General features: G+C 42.2%; 1 protein-coding gene across 6 annotated transcripts in view; it reads right to left on the bottom strand.

Moving 5' to 3' along the window:
* NINL (ninein like) overlaps positions 1–21,891 on the bottom strand; it is a 156,430-nt gene extending 134,539 nt beyond the window's left edge. For 5 of the 6 annotated variants that reach the window (XM_004781242.3, XM_045077583.1, XM_045077581.1 and 2 more), the window contains exon 1: positions 21,704–21,819. The gene's annotated coding sequence lies outside the window, so the exon portion shown is untranslated. Of the gene's footprint in view, positions 1–21,703 lie in introns of all 6 variants that reach the window. The other variant, XM_045077584.1, reaches the window with a different exon arrangement.
* Between the last annotated feature and the right edge of the window lie 1,952 nt (positions 21,892–23,843).

Raw genomic sequence — 23,843 nt, 5'->3', positions numbered from 1 at the left:
ATACTATAAAAGAAATGAAGACTGCCCTTGACCCACTCACCAGCACACTGAAACATATGCATAAATGGAATAAGAGAGGAAGAAACACAGAAAAGAGAAGGAACATTTGACGTATTAATAGGTGAGAATTTTCCAAAGTTCATGGTAGACACCAAACCACATATCCAGGAGGCTCAGAGAACATTAACCAGGATAAATACCCCCCAAACCCTCCACCTATACATATCAAACTACAGGAAACCAAAGACAAATCATGAAAAAAAGCCAGGGGAGGAAATACCTTACCTACTGCTAAAAAGAAACCACACATCTAAAATGGCAGCATTTGAGCCAAGTTACCAAACGGGGTTTTAGTGCCTAACTTAATTATACTTTCAACCTGCCCCAGAAATGAAGTCTTAACAGGTTGGAATTTTCTGACTGGCACCGGCAAGGCAATCTGTCCCTTAGCAGCCCCCAAAGGAAGATGAGGTAATTCACCTTACCCCTGCATTTTCCCTAAAGCAAGGTGACTTTGCCTGAAACAATCCTTTCTTTTCTTCTGCTAGTAACTTTCTTGCCCCACACTTCTTCTATTAAAAACCTTCTATTTTGTACAGCTCCTATGAGCTCCCCTCTACTTGCTAGATGGGATGCTGCCTCAATTCAGGAGTTGCTTAATAGAGCCAAGTCTATCTTCTAGTACACTCAACTGGATTTTTGTTCCTTAACACTATAGAGAAGAAAAGTAAAGAATTACATCCAACTTCTCTGAAACCAAGCAAGCAAGAATAAATAAAGGTAAATAAAATCTTTCTTCTTATTCTTAACTAATTTAATAGATAACTGTTCAAACTCAAAACAGCACCAACGTACTACGTAATTATAGCTTATGGATAAGTGAAATAAATGACACCAATGTTATAAGGAATGAGACAGAGGAATTGGGAATATTCTGTCCTGAGATACCTTCACTATCTGTAAAATGGTATGGTGCTATCTAAAAGTAGACACAGATTACAAATGAATCTTGGACAACATACCTTTGAACTGCATAGGTCTACTTATACACAGATTTTTTTCAATAAATACAGTACTGTAAATGTGTACTCTCATCCTTATGATTGTCTTAATAACACTTTCTTTTCTCTAGCTTATTTTGTTGTAGGAATGCAGTATACAACATATATTACATAAAAAATATTTTAGTCGGGGCGCCTGGGTGGCTCAGTGGGTTAAAGCCTCTGCCTTCGGCTCAGGTCATGATCCCAGGGTCCTAGGATCGAGCCCCGCATAGGGCTCTCTGCTCCATGGAGAGCCTGCTTCCTCCTCTCTCTCTGCCTGCCTCTCTGCCTACTTGTGATCATTCTCTGTCAAATAAATAAATAAAATGTTTAAAAAAAAATTTTAGTCAATTGTTTGTTATAGGTAAGCTATCCAATCAATAGAAGACTATTAAGTTTTGGGGAAGTCCAAAGTTACATGTAGTTTTCACTGCTGTGGGGCAGGCCCTTAATCCCCAGCATTGTTCAAGTGTCAACTGTAGTTGTAACTGTATATTGCAAACTCTAGAGCAACCATTAATTTTTTTTTTCAAAAGAGTTGATATGCTATGAGAAGAGAGAAAACAGAATCACATAAAATGCTTGATTAAAATCAGAGAAGGCAGAAAAAAAGGCAGAAAAAATTAAAGGAAACAAAGAAGGGGTGCCAGACTCATTCAGTTGGTAAGAGCATGTGACTCTTGATTTCAGGGTTGTAAGTTTGAGTCCCACACTGGGTGTAGAGATTAGTTAAAAATAAAATCTTTATTTAAAAAAAAAAGAGCAATGCCTGGGTGGCTTAGTCAGTTGAGCATCTGACTCCTGATTTCAGCTCAGGTCATGATCTCAGGGTCTTGGGATCCAGCCCCACATCGGGCTCTGAGCTCAGCATGGTTTCTTCTTGCCCTTTTCCCTCTGCTCCTCTCTATTCTCTCTCTCTCTTCCTCAAATAAATAAATAAAATCTTAAAAGAAAAAAAGAAAACAAAGAATAAATGCAATGAACAGTTACAAATATGTTACTTATTGATCAACTATATCAATGATCACTTTTAATATGAATGGTCTAAATACACTAATCAAAAGACAGAGGCTCTCAGTGTGGATAGAAAAGTAAGACCCAACTCTGTGTGTGTGTGTGTGTGTATTTATGTATTTATTTTAAGTATGCTCCACACCCAATGTGGGGCTTGAATTCATGAACCTGAGATCAAGAGTCACAGGCTCTACCAACTGAGCCAGCCAGGGACCCCAACACCCAACTATATTTTGTCTATAAGAGACCTGCTTTAAATATAAAGGCACACATAGGTTAAAAGAGAGAAAGGAAACTATCCCATGCTAATGTTAATCAAAAGAAAGCTGCGGAGAAAGGGGAACCCTCTTACACTGTGGGTTGGAATGCAATTGGTGCAGCCACTCTGGAAAACAGTACAGAAGTTCCTCAAAAGTTAAAAACAGAGCTACCCTCTGACCCAGTAATTTTACTACTGGGTATTTATCCAAAGGATACAAACATAATGATTTGAAGGGACACCTGCACCCCAGAGTTTATAAGAGCAATGTCAAAAATAGCCAAACTATGGAAAGAGCCCAGATGTTCATAAATTTTTAAAATGTGGCGGTGTATATATACAATGGAATACTACCCAGCCATCAAAAAATGAAATATTGCCATTTGCAATGACGTAGATGGAACTGGAGTGTATTATGCTAAGCAAATTAAGTCAGTGAAAGAAAAATAAATACCAGATGATTTTACTCATATGTGGAATTTAAAAAACAAAACAGATGAACAAAGAGGAAGGCAAGGAAAAATAAGATAAAATCAGAGAGGGAGGCAAACCATCAGAGACTCTTAACTACAGAAAACAAACTGAGGGTTGCTGGAGGGAAGATGGGTGGGGTGGGGTAACTGGGTGATTGATGGGTGTTAAGGACACATGATGCAATGAGCACAAATGTTATATGTAACTGATGAATCACTAAATTTTACTGCTGAAACTAATAATATAGCATATGTTAACTAAATTGTATTTAAATAAATTTTTTTTTAAAAAGCTGGATTAGCTATATTGATTTTAAAACAAGGAAAATTATCAAGGACATTATGCCATGATAAAGGGGACAGTTCTCCAAGGTAACATAACAATCCTTGAGTGTATGAACCTAACCACCGAGTATCCAGACACAAGAGGCAAAATCTGATAGAACTGCCAGGAGAAAAAGACACATCCACTCTTATAGCTGGACACGTCAACACCCTTCTATCAGTAACCAACACCTCCGGCAAGCAGAAAATCATTACAGCTAGAGTTGAACAGAACAGCGCCCTGACATAACACCATCAAAAAAGACACCAGCATAATACACCTTCTTCTAAGCTGGAAGTCAGTAACAGAAAGATAAGAGTAAAATCTCTAAACACTTGGAAGTCAAACAACGTACTTCTTAATAATCCACTGGTCAAAGAGAGGACATCTCATGGGAAGTTTTTAAATATACTAAATTGAATGGAAATGAAAGTGCAGCCTATAAAAACCTATGCAATGTAGCTAAAGTAGCTCTCAGAGAAAAAGCTATAACACTACATAACTTGTATTAGAAAAGTTCATGCTAAAAATCAGAAAAAAAAATCAACTATCCATTCATGATAAAAACTCTCAAACTATTAATAGAATTAAAGTTCCTCAAGCTTCTTTTTGAAGCTTCCACTACAAAAACTAGAAAAAAGAGCAGAATGAACTTAAACAAGCGGAAGAATGAAAATAAGAGAAGAAATCAATGAAATTGAGGCACAAAATAGAGAAAAAAATCAGTGAAACTCAAAGCTGATGTTTGTTAGAGCTGATTGATAAACCTCCAACAAGACTAACAGAAGAAACAAAAGAAAGAAGACACAAACTGCCATTAGGAACAAAAGAGAGTATCTTTAGAGGTTCTGTAGATATTGAAAAGACAAAAAAGTAAGACTATGAACAAGTAAGTTCAGCAACCTAGATGAAATGAGCCAATTCCTTAAAAATCACAAAGTATAAAAAATTTTCCAATACCAAATTGATAATCTAAATAATAACCCTATAACTATTAAAAGAAATTGAATTTATAACTTAAAATCTTCCAAAAAATACATGGGGGCGATCAGGCTACATTATCTGTCATCCCGTTGGATTGCCAGGTTTGAATGAGCTGGTCTGACTGGCTGGGTGGCAGTCTCCTTCCTCCCTTACCACTACATGTGTGTCCCTTCCCAAGCTGCACGTGGGATCAAAGAGGACCACCATCCCAATTTAGGAGGACCATTCTTTGGTCAAGGATATATAACTGGCTGTGCTCCTCTACTAGAACCTCCAAAAAAAGCTCTCAAAGTCCATTTGTAGGAGAATGTAGGGTACTCAATCTTCCAAGACTTCAGCCACATCCAAATGAGGTGCTGCAAGACTTACATTAAGGGGATTAAGAATATACTTATCCAATGGGCACTGAGTAACATATAGAATTGCTGATTATTGTACACCTGAAACTAATATTACCCTACATACTAACACTGTTAATGACACTGCAATTAAAAAAAAAACAACAAAAATAAACAAAAAACAAAAACAAACAAAGATTGTACTTATCTCCACAAGCACCAATAAATGTATAGAACTGCTGAATTATACTGTAAACCTGAAACTATATTAATTACACTTGAATAGAAAGTTTACACCAGGGCGCCTGGGTGGCTCAGTCATGAAGCATCTGCCTTCAGCTCAGGCCATCCATAATCCCAGTGTTCTGGGATCTAGCCCCACATCATCGCATCATCACATCATTGCATGATTGGGCTTCCTACTCTGCGGGAAGCCTGCTTCTCCCTCTCCAGCTCCCCTCTGCTTGTGTTCCCTCTCTTGCAGTCTCTGTCAAATAAATAAAATCTTAAAAAAAAAAAAAAAGTTCACACCAATTTTTTTGAAAAAAAATTCAACATCCATTCATGATAAAACCTCTCAGCAAACTATGAATAGAACTTTCTTAAGCTGTTAAAGAGCATCTACACAAAGCCCACACAACCAACATCATACTTAATAGTGAAACACTGAATGTTTTCTCAGCAAGACTAGGAACAAGGGAAGGATACCCAGTCCCACCCCTTCTGTTCAACATCATACTGGAAGTCCTAGTCAGTGTGATGAAGGAGAATATAAAAGTCATACAAACTGGAAAGGAAGAAATAAAACTTCTTACATACAGATGACATGATGTCTATGTAAAAAAATCCCCAAAAATCTACCCAAAAAATCTACTCAAACTGATAAAATTAAGTTTAGCAAAACCACAGAATACAAGGTCAGCATACAAAAATCAATCATATTTCTGTGGACTTGAAACTGAAATTTATGAAACAATATTATTTACAACATTTTTGCAAAAAAGGTGTATACTTAAATATAATTCTAACAAAATGTGCAGATTTGTATGCTGAAACACAAAACACAAAACCATTAAAAGAAGTCAAAGAAAATCTAAGTAAATAGAGAGACATACCAGTTTTTTAAATTGGAAGATGCAATATAGTTTCCAATTCTACTCAAACTAACCTATAGATTTAACATAATTCCAACAGAAATCCCAGCAGAAGTGACATAGACAAGCAGATGAAAATGCACATGGAAAGGAATAGCCAAAAGTATTCCAAGTAAAAAAGGAATAAAACTGGAGAATCCATATTACCTATTTTAAGACTTACATTAAGGCTAGTATGCAAGATCTATAAAGAACTTATCAAGCTCAAGACTCAAAAAACAAAGAATCGAGTCAAGAACTGGGCGGAGGACAAAAACAGACAGTTCTCCAAAGAATACATACAAATGAAAACGTGCTCCCCATCACTTGGCATCAGGGAAATACAAATCAAAACCACAATATGATACCACCTCACACCAGTCAGAATGGCTCAAATTAACAAGTCAGGAAACAATAAGTTTCAGCAAAGACAAGGAGAAAGGGGAATCCTCTGACACTGTTGGTGGGAATGCAAACTGGTACAGTTACTCTGGAAAACACTACGGAGTTTCCTCAAGAAGTTAAAAATAGATCTACCCTGGGGTGCCTGGGTGGCTCAGTGGGTTAAGCCGCTGCCTTCGGCTCAGGTCATGATCTCAGGGTCCTGGGATCGAGTCCCGCATCGGGCTCTCTGCTCAGCAGGGAGCCTGCTTCCTCCTCTCTCTCTGCCTGCCTCTCTGCCTACTTGTGATCTCTCTCTGTCAAATAAATAAATAAAATCTTTAAAAAAAAAAATAGATCTACCCTATGACCCAGCAAATGTACTACTAGGTATTTGCCCCAAAGATACAAATGTAGTGATCCGAAGAGGCATCTGCACCCCAATGTTTATAGCAGCAATGTCCACAATAGCCAAAAAAATGGAAAGAGCCCAGATGGCCCTCGACAGATGAATGGATAAAGATGTGGGAGATATATATGATGGAATATTACTCGGCCATCAAAGGGATGAAATCTTTTTTAAAAAAGGATGAAATCTTGCCATTTACAACAACATGGATGGACCTGGAGGGTATTATGCAAAGCAAAATAAGTCAGAGAAAGACAATTATCATACAGTTTCACTCATATGTGGAATATAAGAAAAAGGGCAGATGACTGTTGGGGAAAGGAGGAAAAACTGAATGGGAAGAAATCAGAGAAGGAAACAAACCATGAGAGACTCTTAACTATGGGAAACAAACTGAGGGTTGCTGGAGGAGAGTTGGTTGCAGGGATGAGGTAATTGGGTGATGGGCATTAAGGAGGGCATGTGATACGATGAGCACTAGGTGTTATACGCAACTGATGAATAACTGAACTCTACATTTGAAACTAATGATGATATATGACTAAATGAATTTAGGTTAAAAAAAAGAAAAAAAGAAGAGTTATTTTAAAGCTCCATTATCAAGACAGTGTGGAATTGGGGAAGGGATAAACATACACACACATATGTCAATGAAACAGATTCTAGAGACTTCACTAACAGACTCCCAAATACGTCATTTAATCTTTGACAAAACTGCCAAAAAATTTGATCGAGTAAGAATAGTTTTTTCAATAAATGGTGTTGGAACGATCCACATGCAAAAGGGAAAAAAAAATAAAACCCTTAATGTAAACCTCATACCTAGTACAAACTTAAATAAAATTTTTTTTTAAATTTTTGGGGCACCTGGGTGGCTCAGTGGGTTAAGCCTCTGCCTTTGGCTCAGGTCATAATCTCAGGATCCTGGGAACGAGCCCTGCATAGGGCTCTCTGCTCAGCAGGGAGCCTGCTTCCCCCTCTCTCTGTTTGCCTCTCTACCTACTTGGGATCTTTCTCTCTGTCAAATAAATAAATAAAATCTCTTTAAAAATTTTTAATTAAAAAATTTTAATTAAAAAAATTTAAAATTAAAATTAAAAAATCTTTTTAATTAAAAAAATTTTTTTAAAGATTTATTTATTTGAGAGAACGTAAGTGCATGTCTGTAGGTAAGCACAAGTTGGGGGAAAGGGCAGAGGAATAGGGAGAAGCAGACTTCCTGCTGAGCAGGAAGCCAGATGGGGCTTGATCCCAGGACTCCGAGATCATGACCTAAGCAGAAGGCAGATGCTTCATCACTGAGCCACTAAGGCGTCCCTAAATTAAAATTTATCAACACTAAAAACATAAAATGTAAAAGTACAGCACTTTTAGAAGAAAACATAGGTGGAAATCTATGGCCTGGACTTTTTAACATAAGACAAAAAGTCAAATCTATACAAGGTACATTGATATACTGATATACGATACAAAATCTATACAGGCACATTGATTTCAGCAAAATTAAAACTTTTTGTTTTATGAAAGGCGTTGGTCAGAATGAAAAGACAAGCCACAAACTGTGAAGAAATCTTTGCAAACCACATATCCCTGAAAGGTTTTGCATAGAGAATATATAAAGAACTATTAAAACTGAACAGTTAGGGGAAAAAAACTGAACAGTTAGAAAACAACCGAATTAAAAAAAAAACAACAAAACACTTGCAAAACCCTAGTACTCACATATTTCCAAAGAAAATATACAGACGAAAATAAGCACATGAAAAGATGTTCAACATCATTTACCACTAGGGAAATGTAAATTAAAACTGTAATGAGATACCTGCTACAGGTCTATTAGAATAGCTAACATTAAAATTTTTTAGAAGTTCCAATAGCAGGAACTGGCAAGGAGAACAAATTAAACTCTAATACATTGTTGCTAGAAATGCAAAATGGTAAAGCCACTCTGGAAAGAAAGCAGTTCCAAATTAAACAGAGACCTACTGTAAGATTCAGCAAACCCATATCTTGGTACCTACCCTAGAAAAAGCAAAATCATCTTCACACAAAACCTGTATGACAAATGTTTATAGCAGCTGTAGTCACAATGTCAAAAACTGGAAAACAGCTTAATATCCTCCAAGTGGTGAATGGATTAACATCTATCCTCACCTTGAATGCTACTCATCAATAAAAGGAACAAATTGTTAATAGAAGCAGCAACACAAATACTGAGAAAAAGGCACCAGTTTGGAAAGGTTACATGCTCTAAGATTCCACTGATACGACATTCTAGAAAAGGCAGAAATACAGGGTGAGCAAAGGGGTGGCAAGATTTAGGCCTACCAAGCTGTCACAAGGGTGTTTTGTTTGTTTGTTTGTTTTAAAGATTTTATTTATTTATTTGACAGACAGAGATCGCAAGTAGGCAGAGAGGTAGGCGGGGGTGGGGGGCAGGCTCCCTGCCAAGCAGAGAGCCTGATGCGGGGCTCGATCCCAGGACCCTGAGATCATGACCTGAGCTGAAGGCAGAGGCTTAACCCACTGAGCCACCCAGGCGCTCCAAGGGTGTTTTTTTGGTGATGAACTGTTCTGTATTCTCACTGTTGAGACAGTTACAAATCTATATGTGTGTTTCAACTCTCAGAATCCCCCCGACACACACACACACACACACACACACACACACACACACGTCAATTTAAGCCTATGCAATTTTTTAAGGGGCGGGAGATCATTTTCCAGAAACTTCTGCCTTTAGCCCTATAACATAAAGCCCCCTGAAGGCAAGGGAAAACCAAAGTCTAGCTGCTGTCTTGGAATCAAAAAACAGAATAAAACATATATTGAATTTGAGTTAATTACCCCGCTGCAGATTTATAAATGCTAAGGCATTTATACCTAGTTTTACTGAACAAAATAATTTCAGTTTACCTCTGAGGGCCTGTGATCACTAACTTCCCAAAAGGTCTCAACCTCACTCCCATCTGAGCAGCAATGGTGTGGAATGCTGGTCTTTGAAGCTGTAATCTCCCTCCCATCCCCCAGCAGCAGCCTCTGTCAAATGGAGGAGGTATGTCACCACCTCCTCCTGGGAGGCCACTGTGAAGGAGAGGGGAGATGTGGGTGAAGATAGATCTCAAGAGAGACAAGCAGGCACTGAGTTTTCTCTTTGAAGTAAAAGAAGAGCACTGGCACAAGGGCAAGCAGGGAGGCAGGCAAAGCCAATTCTTTTTTCCTGAAAGTTGTTGTGCAACTCACATCCAAGAGTGGGAGCTCCTCCAACACTAAGCATTTGAGAAGTATTAAAACTGGTCACAGAACCACCCAGAGCTTTACCAGTTCACTAGGTGGAGTATTTGGTTCTCTATCAAATGCTAGAAATTCTAGAAGAGAATTCATATGAATACCAACTTTTTTTTTCTTTTCTACAATGTTTGAGAAACTAAGCGAGTGGCTTATTCCTTGCATGTTACTGTGAAACCTCCTTGTTCACATATTATTAGCAAATACAGACCAGGAGGTGAGCACAGGGAGCATGCTGCTGCTTGCTTCAGCATTCTCTGGGTAGAACTATGTCATCAAGAGAATCAGGAAAAGAGGCTGATTACCTAAGGGCACAATCTTGCTCTTCATTATAAAAAAATATCAAACACTGAATAGGCACAGTCTTGCACAGTGAAGAAACCCAAATTAGAACAACTTAAGAGTTTTTCACACCAGGGCATAGGTAACCTGATTCCATCTATCTGGCACACTAGGGTCGAGGGCTGACCCTCCTGCACCCTCCCTCACAGAGAAGCCAGTGAGGAAGTTCTGATCAGCAATCCCACAGCACACTCACCCACCAGCAATGTGAGTGGGCAGTGGTAAGCAGCTGGCAGGACTACAAGAAAGAAGGAAGGTGCATACATTTTATATCCACAGAGAAAGAAAACAGGAAGACTGGAATTCTTCATAGAATGCTCATTGGAAGTCTCTAATTGTTCAGAACAAAATCAAAAGCCTAACAAAAGCAAACACCTCAACACCATTGTATTTGTCAACAGACAAACCTGTAAACTCCATCAAAACAACCACTTGTCTGTTAAAAAAAAAACCAACCTGAAATTATGGCAGAGATGACATCCCAATCAAAGCATGTGTCAGGGCGCCTGGGTGGCTCAGTGGGTTAAGCCGCTGCCTTCGGCTCAGGTCATGATCTCAGGGTCCTGGGATTGAGTCTCGCATCGGGCTCTCTGCTCAGCAGGGAGCCTGCTTCCCTCTCTCTCTCTCTGCCTGCCTCTCCATCTACTTGTGATTTCTCTCTGTCAAATAAATAAATAAAATCTTTAAAAAAAAAAAAAAGCATGTGTCAGACTGCTGACACCAGTGATGTCGGGGGTGAGGAAGAAGGGAAGAAAAAAACCAACCACCTGAAAGTAGTAGAACAATGCAGAAATCTAGCACATGCTCCCGTTTCAACTGCACAAAATACACACTACAGAAAATGTGCACAGAACCTGGAGGATAACAAGGTCTTGGTTAATACATTCTTTTCCTTTAAGGACCTAATTTATTATTTTTTGAAGTATTTGCATATTTTGCCATCATGACATTTCTTTTTGTGGGACCACTGTTGCTGTTTATTTTTATTTCAGTCAAGTGACCTTTAAAGGTTGAGGGAGAAAAATAAAAAAGGCACTAGGAGATTTTCTTAACACTCTACTTCCAGCTGTGTAAGTCTTGCATAGTCAGAGCCACAGGAAAGAGGTCTCTAACCTCTGACCCCTCAGTAGGTTGCTTGCTTTTGCCAAATAATCTTTTGATAAAAGAAAACTCATATTTTTTGAACTCATCATTCAATGGGCACATTCCTAAGTACTTAAGAATTTATTAGCCCTGTGAAGGGACACCACTGGTATCCCAATATTAAAGGTTAGGATATTGATGGAACCAGAAAAGACCCCAAATAGCCAGAAAAATGTTGAAAAAGAAAACTAAGGCTGGTGGCATCACAATTTCCAGACTTCAAGCTCTGTTACAAATCTGTGATCATCAAGGCATATAGATCAATGGAACAGACTAGAGAGCCCAGACGGTGACCCTCAACACTATGGTCAACTAATCTTTGACAAAGCTGGAAAGAATATCTAATGGAAAAAAGTCTCTTCAACAAAAGGTGTTAGGAAAATTGGACAGCCATGCAGAAGAGTGAAATTGGACCATTTCCTTAAACCACGCACGAAAATAGACTCAACGTGGATAAAAGGCGTTAATGTGAGGGGCGCCTGGGTGGCTCAATGGGTTAAAGCCTCTGCCTTCGGCTCAGGTCATGGTCCCAGGGTCCTGGAATCGAGCCCCGCATCGGGCTCTCTGCTCAGCAGGGAGCCTGCTTCCCTTCCTCTCTCTGCCTACTTGTGATCTCTGTCTGTCAAATAAATTAAAAAAAAAAAAAGGTGTTAATGTGAGACAGGAATCCATCAAAATCCTTGAGGAAAACACAGGCAGCAACCTCTTCGACCTCAGCCACAGCAACTTTTCCTAGACACATTACCAAAGGCAAGGGAATCAAGGCAAAAATGAACCATTAAGACTTCATCAAGATAAAATGCTTCTGCACAGCAAAGGAAACAGTCAACAAAACCAAAAGACAACGGCAGAATGGGAGAAGATATTTGCAAATGACATATCAGATAAAGGGCTAGTATCAAAAAATCTATAAAGAACTTATCAAACTCAACACCCAAAGAACAAATAATCCAATCAAGAAATGGGTAGAAGACATGAACAGACATTTCTGGAAATAAGGCATCCAAATGGCCAACGGACACAACAGACATGAAAAAGTGCTCCACATCACTTGGCATCAGGGAAATACAAATCAAGACCACACTGAGGTATCACCTCACACCATTTAGAATGGCTAAAATGAACAAGTCAGGAAAACAACAGATGCTGGCGAGGATGCGGAGAAAGGGGAACCCTCCTACACTGTTGGGGATGCAAGCTGATGCAGCCACTCTAGAAAACAGTATGGAGGTTCCTCAAAAAGTTGAAAATAGAGCTACCCTACAACCCAGTAATTGTACTACTAGGTATTTATACAAAGGTTACAAACAGTGATTTGAAGGGGCACCTGCACTCCAATGTTTATAGCAGCAATGTCCACAATAGCCAAACTATGGAAAGAGCCCAGATGTCCAACAACATATGAATGGATAAAGAAGATATATATGCAATGGAATATTATACAGCCCCCAACAAATAAAGAAATCTTGCCATTTGCAAGAGCTACCCTATGACCCAACAATTGCACTACTGGGTAATTACCCCAAAGATACAAATGTATTGATCCGAAGAGGCACAAGTACCCCAATGTTTATAGCAGCAATGTCCACAATAGCCAAACTAGGGAAAGAGCCCAGATGTCCATCGACATGAATGGATAATTAAGATATATACATAATGGAATATGATGCAGCCCAAGAAAGAAATGAAATCTTGCCATTTGCAATGACATGGATGGAACTAGAGGGTATTATGCTAAGCAAAATAAGTCAGTCAGAGAAAGACAATTATCACATGGTTGCATTGATATGTGGAATTTGGGAAACAAGACAGGAAGAGAGGAGAAAATGAAACAAGACAAACCAGAGAGGGAGACAAACCGTAACAGACTTTTTTTTTTTAAATTTCTTTTCAGCATAACAGAATTCATTGTTTATGCACCACACCCAGTGCTCCATGCAATACGTGCCCTCTATAATACCCACAACCTGGCTCCCCCAACCTCCCACCCCCCACCCCTTCAAAACCCTCAGATTGTTTTTCAGAGTCCATAGTCTCTCACGGTTCATCTCCCTCTTCCAATTTCCCTCAACTCCCTTCTCCTCTCCATCTCCCTATGTCCTCCATGTTATTTAAAAACCATAACAGACTCTTAATCTCAGGAAACTGAGGGTTACTGGAGCAGAAGGGGATAGGAGGGATAAAGTGGCTGGCTGGTGGACACTGGGGAGGGTATGTGTTTTCATGAGCACTGTGAACTGTGTAAAATTGATGAATCACAGACCTGTAACCCTGAAACAAATAATATATTGTATGTTAATAATAAAAATAACTTTCAAAAAACAGTGAGGATATCGAAGCATAGAGAGGCTAAGTATTTGCTCAAAGTCACAGAGCTAGTAAATGAACACATATTGAGATCTAACTCCACAGTCAGAACTACCAACTTTTACATCCTGCCTCAAAACTACTAATAATATCCAAACATACAAAGTGGTTTTGAATAAGAAAGTTTTTCCAAGCATAAGTCAGGACTCTGAAATCCATAATATATGGGGCAATGTCTCTTCTAGCTTTAAACCAAACCTAATGTTCTATAAGAATTTGTATTAGTAAACCTAATTATAAGGAAAGAACACTAACTTGATAGTCCCCCAAACCAGACAATCAATATCCCAATTCATTTCTATTCATCTGCTATAAAACAGTGAGATATCTTCCCACTATATTACCAGGATGTAATCTTTGTTTCGTGTTGGCTATAAACAATATAAGAGAATAAAATAATGCAACCAATAAGATTTATTTAGAAAACCATGATAGTCTCCCCTCATTATTGTCCCAACTTTCATATCTGAAATTCCAAATGTCCAATTAAGAGCTAAAGGTAAATACTGATCTTCTCTGTTCTCTACACATACTTAAAAGTCCACAGAATCCAACAGTGGGTTGAAGATTTTGGGTTTCTACTTCTAAAGAATGAGACTGCTGTGAAGGTCAGTGTCAACAGCAACAACTCAGTGGCCATAATGCAGATTCAGAATTGTCAAGAACTAATCATCTTCAATGTGAATGAAACACGGCAGTTTAAGAAACCAGGCCCTGGGGAAGTCACGGTATTTCACTATTGCAGTTGCGAAGTCCATGCCAAACAAAATACACTAAAATAAAATGTTGTGAACCTGGGCTGATGCAAAATAACATGAAATGGAGCCCTTTCCAAGGCTGACACACAAGGGGCTCAAGAGCTAATGAGACTTGGTGCTCTGCCACAGAAGTTTCCAACACTGCAGTGCCTGATGGCCCCAGTGCAGAGAGGAGCTCAGGAGCACCAGGCTACTGCAAGTTCTATGAAATGCACCTATGCCCAGCAGTCCCTGTTGATCATCCAATATACAAATCAATCCCACCTTGACTCACCCCAGAGGTGGACTCAGAACAGGAAAGAAATCTGGGAGCAAGTGCTGAGAGTCAAGAAGCAGGAGCCCAGCCACACACCTGTCCTTCACTGACCTATGAGCTCAGCAGTTGTCTGCTTAGAGGGAATCAGCTCTTTGAAAAATTATAGTGTAAGAGTCTTTTTAAAAATCTCTCCCATTTTATTTTTTTTAAGGTTTTATTTATTTATTTGACAGAGAAATCACAAGATCACAGGTAGGCAGAGAGGCAGGCAGAGAGAGAGAGGGAAGCAGGCTCCCTGCTGAGCAGAAAGCCAGATGCGGGGCTCGATCCCAGGACTCTGAGACCATGACCTGAGCTGAAGGCAGAGGCTTTAACCCACTGAGCCACCCAGGCGCCCCATCTCTCCCATTTAGTCATAGAATTTCAGAGTTGTATTGCACCTTAAGTTGTCTCATCCATTATCTTTTTTTTTTTTTTCAGATTTTATTTATTTATTTATTTGACAGAGACAGAGAGAGAGACAACGGAAGGAAACACAAGCAGGCAGAGAGGGAGAAGGAGAAGCAGGTTTCCTACTGAGCAAGGAGCCTGATGCGGGGCTCGATCATGACCGGAGCTGAAGGCTGATGCTCAATGACTGACCCACCCAAGCACCCCTCATCCACCATCTTAATAGACTTGGGAAGCCATTCTCACTTACCAAATGTGGAAAACAAGGCACAGACATTTAGAGCCCAAAGACACTTCAAGAAATGGGCAGCACTAAAACTAGTACCTGTCCTGAGGCAGACTGGTTGAGAGCCTCACACCAACCCATCTCTTTTTCTTTCTTTTAAGATTTTATTTATTTGACACAGAGAGAGTAGGCAGAGGGGCAGGCAGAGAGAGAGGAGGAAGCAGGCTCCCCACTGAGCAAAGAGCCCGATGTGGGGCTCAATCCCAGGACCCTGAGATCACGACCTGAGCCGAAGGCAGAGGCTTAACTCACTGAGCCACCCAGGTGACCCCAACCCATCTCTCTTCCCTATACTCTTCCCATGGGGTCATTCCCAGGCCATCACTGGCTAAAAATTAGGTTTCTGCTCCCTGAGACAGCAAATACAAAGGAAGAGTAGTCTGGAGTGCTGGAGGTGAAGACAGAAATTCAGCAGGAATGTGTTGAGTCTGAAATCTAGAAGGCACCGAGGCAGAATGAGCAAAGGCAGCTGGATGTCTGGTCTGCTATGAAGCATTAGGGAAGGAAAATGCTAAAATGACTGGAAGGACTGTCTTCTTTTTTCCCACCTCTTCAGACAACAAAGCCAGAGAAAATATCACAGTTCACCAGATCTACGATGCCACTGATTCTAAAACCAATGACTAAAAAAGAAAAACTACTGTCAAAATCTGACACAATACTAAAACAGCATGGATTACATGATGCATCCCAAATTCAGAGACATTGTAACATGAAAAAAAAAAAAGTAAGGTATTTAGATTGTAGTGAATACAGAGTAGACATCTGTTTTTGTAACTTTTTATTCTAAAATAATTTCAAGTTTATAGAAAAGTTGCAAAAACAGTACAAAGAATTCCCAAATACCCTTTACCCAGAGAGCTTCACCAGTTGTTTTCACTTTGCCCCATTTATCATGCTCATTTTATCATTTTCTTTCCCCACCCTTCTTCATTCTCTCAGATTGTTTCATACTTTGTGCCCTCCTATCTCTAAATATCTCAGTATGCACTTAGCAAACTCAAGGACACGTGACAATAGAATGATCAAACTCAGGAAATGTGACACTGATATAATACTATTGTCTATTTCACCACTCATTCAAATTTTGTCCATTGTCCTAATAATGTCCTTTATAGCTCATCTGCCCCTTCCTGGCTCCATGCCAGGGTCCAGGAGTGTATTCAGGTGTCGGGTCCCTTTAGTCCTCTTTCAACTAGAATAGCTCCTCCTCTTTGTGTTTCTTGACCTTGAAATGTTTGAAGTACAGAGGCCAGTCAGTAACTCTGTAGAACATCACACAAATGGGAGTTCGTCTGATGTCTCCACAGAGTCAGGTTATGGTGGGGATGCCCCAGGGTAACGTTGTTTCCTTCTCCATACCTCTCATCAAGGAGGCACAGTGATGTCTCTTTACAGGTGACCTTAACTTTGGTCACTTGGTTAGGATGGCATCCACAGCAGAGCAATTACCCTTTATAAGAATGTGAATTATGAGAATTTTTTAAAAGATTTTATTTACCTAGGGACACCTGGGTAGCTCAGTCTGTTAAGCATCTGCCTTTGGCTCAGCTCATGATCTCAGGGTTCTGGGATCAAGCCCCTCTGCTGGGTGGGGAGTCTCCTTCTCCCTCTGCCCTTCCACACTGCTTGCTCTCTCTCTCTCTCTCAAATGAATATACAAAATCTTTAAGAGAAAAGATTTTTTTAAATTTTTAAAAAATATTTAATTTATTAACTTAGAGCATGTACATGAGCAGGGATTGGGGGTAGACCAGGTCAGAGGGAGAGAGAATTTCAAGCAGACTCTGTGGAGCATAGAAGTCCAACTCCGTGTTTGATCCCAGGACCCTGAGATCATGACCTGAGCCAAAATTAAGAATCAGATGTTCAACTGACTGAACCACCCAGGAGCCCTGAATTATGGAGAATTTTCAGAAGTAAAATCTACAAACAACAAAGTCTTACTTTATGTGAACAATGTGAAATAATAAAAATTGAAAAAGAACTTAAAATGGGTCAAGAACAGCTTACTTTTAAGCACTCTGCCACAGAGCAGACCTGGCTAAGTTGGAGTTAGGCAGGACCCCTGCAAACATCCTATTTGAACCAGTTTTCTGAGGAGTGCTACTGGCTGTGAGAATAGGCCACTATAGATCGTAGGGTTTAGAAACTGGGCATCTATATTTCTGGCCAACTGAGGAGGCAAACTCACTATTACTTCTCTTCATTTACGTCTTTGGGGAGCAGTGACCTTGCTGAAGTCAGACCACAAAGCAAGTCACCCGAACCAAGGAAGCTAACTGGCTGGGGTACAGTCAGCCCTTGGGAATTGGGTTTCCCTGGGGCAGAAGTCACTACCCTCCCTGTTATCAAAGGGATGATAAACTCTGTTTTTACCCCATCCTCATGGGGACACACAGCCCCTGGGTATGCAAGGAGTAGGCTCATCTGTTCTGTAGTCTCTCCCCAGCTGGGGACCAGGTGTTACTGCCCACTCTTGCCCAGTTTTGTTCATGTTTATGAACATAGCCAAAAGTCTGGAGGCTACTTGGACTGGCAGTCCTAGCTGCTCCCTCCTCAAGCCACCTGTGGACAGCCAGGGCAGGTAAAGGCATTCTGGATACCTGGAGCTTGCACTGGGGCATGGCAACCTGCTGTCAAAATCTGATTGAGCAGACCACTCTGTTGATTTTTAAATAATGTAGAACTTTTTAGTGAAATTCCGGTGTCCTTAAACTAAGCCCCAAATCAGTGACTGTTTAATTACATTAGTTGATGCTGGTTCTTATGTTCATGGTATGATGCCATCAGTGACCCTAAGGGAGACCCCACAGGCCCCCGGTGTGAATGGCACTCCTAGGAGGTTGCCCTAGCAGGACCATAGAGTGGCTGGAGGCGGCTACAGCCCCAAACCCAACATCAGACTCATCTTTTTAACGTTATTCCCTTGGGGACGGACACACATGATGCCTACTAGTGCAAAGCACAACTACTACTTACATACGTAATTTGAGTTGCCAATTCCCTTACCTCTCACTCACTTCACACATCGAGACAGATTGTGTAAGTCACAGCTTTTTAACAGCATTAAAAACTCTTTCTTTTTCATGTACAGAAATCATCTAGTCACTGAGGCAGTGACACATAGTTGGAAATCCCATGTGCTAGGAGGCAGAAAATCTGCAGAGAGCCTGTCCAGATCCTGGTACCATGGGATCTGAGCATAACCCCATCTTTGGGATGGGGAACAAGAGCATGCCCTGGCTCAGGTCCTATGAGCACCACATGGAAGAATTTACCGAAAGCAGAGAACAGAGCCTGGTATACAGTGAGAGCATGCTTTAAAAACAGCTACCAAAAATATTTTAAAGTTCAAAAAATTAAAAGAATAAGAATAATTAATAACAATAATAATAATTAATGTTACTTTCTGTAAACCCAGGAATGGAGGAATCTTTTTGGATGGTGTTCTGTGTTGATGAAAGTTAGAGCATGTAGCTGGCACTGCCTGTACTCCTCTGTCTCTCTCAACCCTGGATTGTCCTTCCTTATATTTCCAGATGTAGTGGCTTCTTGTTTCTCAAAGACTGTACATAGTCTCCCTTGAGTTGAAATCATTTGTTTCTCAAATAAACAAACACCCTCTAGGTAATTCTAATGCACTCAAGTTTGAGAATCGCTGGCATATGCTAGCTTTTGTGCATTGACTTAGTTTGTATTTCTTTTTTTTTTTTTTTTTTTTACCAAAGATTTTATTTATTTATTTGAGAGAGAGAGAGACAGATAGTGAGAGGGATTAGAAGGGGAGAGGAGAGGGAGAAGCAGGCTCCCTGCTGAGTAGGGAGCCTGATGCCCTGATGCGGGGCTCATCCCAGGACGTTGGGATCATGGCCTGGGCTGAAGGCAGACGCTTAACCAACCGACCAACCCAGGTGCCCCAACTTATTTTGTATTTCATGAGAGGAAACCAGCAGATATTTTTATGATGACACACAGATTTATAAGCCAGTTATTTTATCTTGGGATCTATTTTGTTTAATAAGTTAAAATTTTGGTGTGCTGGAGTTTGTCAAAATGGACATCATTTGTTCTTGTTAAAAAGATCTGAAGGGAAATCATTCTTCACATTGTCTAGTTTGATTTTTTTTTAACTTTTCAGTTATGAATTTAACATTTGTGGATGTCCGTCCATCTGTAGGGATATTTTTAGCTAACGAGGATGGAAAACACAACTCAGTCTTGGCTTAAACAGGTAGGGAAGTCTGGAAGGAAAGTATAATACTTCAGGATGGGTTTTTCCAGTAGCTGAACTAGTATATGGGGGCCCAGCCTGCCCCTTTTCCACACATTGTCATGTTGATGTAGCTGTCTCACATATGGAGGAAGAGGGAGGGTGGCTTCTGTGACTCTTTAAGAATGAGGAGGAACACACCCAGTGGCCTCTGCATCATTGGCTTCTGGGCCATTGAACCAGTCACCAGCTGGAAGGGGGCCTACCCCACCTTGGTCTGTGATAGACTCCACACTTCCCTGCTGCTGCTCCATGGAGGCAGGGTGCATGGGGCCTGTGGGAGGGCAGGCTTTAGGTACCTGGTCACTGGAGGGCTTGTGTGGCTCACCACACAGGTAGAGTGTGTCCCTTGGGCCCTCTGCATGGCTTGTGTGCTGGCTATGCTGGTTTTCAGAAATGGAGCCCTGGTCTCTTGGTGACAAAACAAACTAGGCAATGTGAAGAATGATTTCCCTTCAGATCTTTTTAACAAGAACAAATGATGTCCATTTTGACAAACTCCAGCACACCAAAATTTTAACTTATTAAACAAAATAGATCCCAAGATAAAATAACTGGCTTATAAACCTGTGTGTCATCATAAAAATATCTGCTGGTTTCCTCTCATGAAATACAAAATAAGTTGGGGCACCTGGGTTGGTCGGTTGGTTAAGCGTCTGCCTTCAGCCCAGGCCATGATCCCAACGTCCTGGGATGAGCCCCGCATCAGGGCATCAGGCTCCCTACTCAGCAGGGAGCCTGCTTCTCCCTCTCCTCTCCCCTTCTAATCCCTCTCACTATCTGTCTCTCTCTCTCTCAAATAAATAAATAAAATCTTTGGTAAAAAAAAAAAAAAAAAAAAAAGAAATACAAACTAAGTCAATGCACAAAAGCTAGCATATGCCAGCGATTCTCAAACTTGAGTGCATTAGAATTACCTAGAGGGTGTTTGTTTATTTGAGAAACAAATGATTTCAACTCAAGGGAGACTATGTACAGTCTTTGAGAAACAAGAAGCCACTACATCTGGAAATATAAGGAAGGACAATCCAGGGTTGAGAGAGACAGAGGAGTACAGGCAGTGCCAGCTACATGCTCTAACTTTCATCAACACAGAACACCATCCAAAAAGATTCCTCCATTCCTGGGTTTACAGAAAGCAACATTAAAAATCCTTTGGTGGGGGCACCTGGGTGACTCAGTGAGCTAAGCCTCTGCCTTCAGCTCAGGTCATGATCCCAGAGTCGTGGGATCTGGGATTGAGCTCCACATCGGGCTCTCTGCTCAGGAGGGAGCCTGCTTCCCGGCCCCCCCACCCCGCGCCGGCTTCTCTGCCTACTTGTGAACTCTGTCTGTCAAATAAATAAATAAAATCTTAAAAAAAAATCCTTATATGTTTATAATAAATAAACAAATAAAAAAAAAATCCTTTGTTGGCAAAAGTCTTACCAGGAGCCTCAAGGTTACCCTAAGGATGGGGGGCGGGGGAGGAAAGTCTTCTGCTCCCGCAGCCCTCCAAATAGTTCCGGGTAGAATCTGACCCAAAGTTTTGGCCTCTTGCTTGTGATTAACCAAATCTCTGGCCTTGAGCCTGAATTCTTAATTTGTACTTGAAGCCAAGGACTCAGGTAAGCCCAAATCTTAGGTCTAGTTACAGTCACTACTATTCAGCCTTTTACAGAACAACCACGGGATGGATAGCAAAGAGGCGGGCCGGAAAGCGGCAAACTGCTTGCGAGGATCGCGCACGCTGCAGGAACGGCAGCGACTGCAGAACCTGGTTTTCAAAGGTTTGGTGGAGCTGCTAGATTCCCGCGGGACACGTTCTTTTAAAGGGACCTCCCGCCCCCGAGCCCCCCTTCCTGTCTTCCGGGGTGACGGAAAAAAAGGCGGCCAACACGTCAGGCTGACCGAACCTGGAGTCCCGTACCCGGATGCTAAAGATGCACAGATCCCGTGCAGGGGCCTGTCCCGGGCGCCGCGGCGAGGGCTGGTTGTGTCACGGGGTTCGCCCCACGATCCCGCCGCGCCCACGGTCGCAGGGCCCCGGACCCCCTCGTCCCCACCTGCCGACTGCCTAGGGCGCAGCCCCGGAGACTGCGCGCCTTCCTCTCCAGCGGCCCTCACCACTGGCGCGCTCCCGGGCCTGTCGCACGTGCGGCGGAGGGGCGGGCCCCGCAGCCCCGCCCCAGCCCCGCTCACCTGGGCAGTGGCCGCCTCTGGTCTTCCCCGCGCGGGGCACAGGGGCGCGAGCTGACGGGGCTAGCTCGCGCGGGGATTCCAGGGCTCGTCCCGTTGGCAGCTCTTTGTGTCTGGAGGCCCCAACGCGGCGCTCCAGCAGCCTCCAGGCACCGCCTCCTCGTCCTCCCGGCGCCCCGCGCCTCAGGCCCAACCCAAGAGGGCGGGCCTGGTGGGCGGGGCGTGAGGTCGCAGGGCCGGAGGGGGCGTGAGGGCAGGGGAGTGGCGAGCCTGGGCACCGAGCCTCCCTGGCGGGTCCTAGAACATTGGCGACGCGCCCTTAATGGAGTTTGGCCGTTCACAGCGCTTACTCCAGCATCATTTTCTGGGAACAACCCGAGGACGCAAGCCAGGTAGTAATACCCCAAATTCGCAGTTGAAGGAACCGGAAGACGCAAAACTTATGGTTTCTGTCTTCCCATCATATAGCAAATCAAGTATTTATTGAGCACCTACTAGTGCCAGCTGTCGTCCCAGGGACTGAAAATGGAGCAGTAATAATACGGGGAGGGGGAGGGTTGGCCAAATAAAATAAAATGATAAGATAAAATCCTTGTCCCTCGTGGAGTTTACAGGTCAGAAGACAATTTAAAAGCTTAAATGAAATACGCAAAAATGCTAGTTATAAATGCCAAAAAGATGCAAATTAAGAGAGGAGCTTAAGGAGTGCAGGAGGTTGGGCCAGGGAAGGTCAGAAAAAGGCCAGGTCAGTGAAGGCCAGAAGGGAGGGAGGGAGGGAGGCAGGCAGCAGTCCAGGAGAACAGTTGGCCAGGCCTTGAGTCTAGAGGATGCCCAGTGAGTTTCCCTGTGGCCAGGAAGAGTGGCAGGGTGAACTGTGTGGTGTGTGAAGCCAGAAAGAAGTGAAAGATGGGCGGAGAGGTAGGTAGGGCCTTGCTGACCTCTTGTTAAGGACTTGTTTCTACTCTGAGAGTGTTTAGTAGAGGAAACTTGTGGTCAGACTTAGAGTCACCCTGGTCACTGGGTGAGGGCAAGTGGGGAGAGAGGGAGCAAAGGTTGAAATAGGGAGACTGTTAAGAAGTGATGGTAGTGGGGCACCTGGGTGGCTCAGTAGTTAAGCGGCTGCCTTCGGCTCAGGTCATGATCCCAGAGTCCTGGGATCCAACCTTGCATGGGGGGCTTAGCGGCTGCCTTCGGCTCAGGTCATGATCCCAGAGTCCTGGGATCCAACCTTGCATGGGGGGCTTGCTGCTCAGTGGAAAGCCTGCTTATCCCTCTCCCACTCCCCCTGCTTGTGTTCCCTCTCTGGCTGTCAGATAAATAAATAAAAATCTTTAAAGAATAAGAAGAAAGAGAAGGAGAAGGAGAGGAAGAGCAAGAGGAAGAAGAAGAAGAAGAAGTAGTAGTAGCAGTAGTAGTAGTAGTAGTAGTGGTCGTGGTGGCGGCAGCGGCAGTAACTGACTGAGATGGAGGTGGCTTGGACCAGGATGGAAGGGGTGAGGAGTGGTTATATGGGTATTTGGGGTGGTCTGGCAGACAGGAAGCGCCTCCAACTGGAGGTGGGTTGTAGGAGAGAAAATGGGGGACTCCAAGGTTTGGGTGGAAGCAACCACAGTTACTCATTTTATGCTGGGTTTCTTCCATGCACAACCTTATTTTAATCCTCACAACAATCCCAGGCCATAGTTGTAAAATTGTCCTTTTACAGAGGTGGGAAATGATGCTTAAGTAGTTAAATAACATACTGGGATCCATATAGCTCCCAGGTGCCAAAATCTGTCCCCAGAACTGGCCCCTGGGGCTGATCAGAGCCCTTGGGCTGCATGGTCCTTACCCCCCTCTCAGTGCCCCCACTGTCTTTCCAGTCATCAAATTAAGAGGCTTGTCTTCATTCCTTATCTTCTAGGCTTCAGGGCATGGGCCAGTTGCACTCTGGGTCCCTGGCAGGGCCGTCCTGCCTATCCTGTGGCTTCTCTGACTATTCCTTCTCAGTGCTCCCTTGTGGTCCTCCTTTTCTCTTCTCTAGATATTTTCATCACAAGGGTCCTAGACTTGGCTCCCTGCTCTCTGCCAGTCTCTGGGTGCCTTCCTCGTCCCCTGTCTTAAGTTACCAACCTTGTGCTGATTGCATAGTATTCCTCAGTAT

Source organism: Mustela putorius, unplaced genomic scaffold, assembly GCF_011764305.1.
Source record: "Mustela putorius furo isolate JIRA1106 unplaced genomic scaffold, ASM1176430v1.1 tig00000224_pilon_pilon_pilon, whole genome shotgun sequence".
In the NCBI taxonomy this organism is placed as follows: Eukaryota; Metazoa; Chordata; class Mammalia; order Carnivora; family Mustelidae; genus Mustela; species Mustela putorius.
Note: the sequence above shows the minus strand (reverse complement) of the source record. Positions and strands in the feature narration are given on the sequence as shown.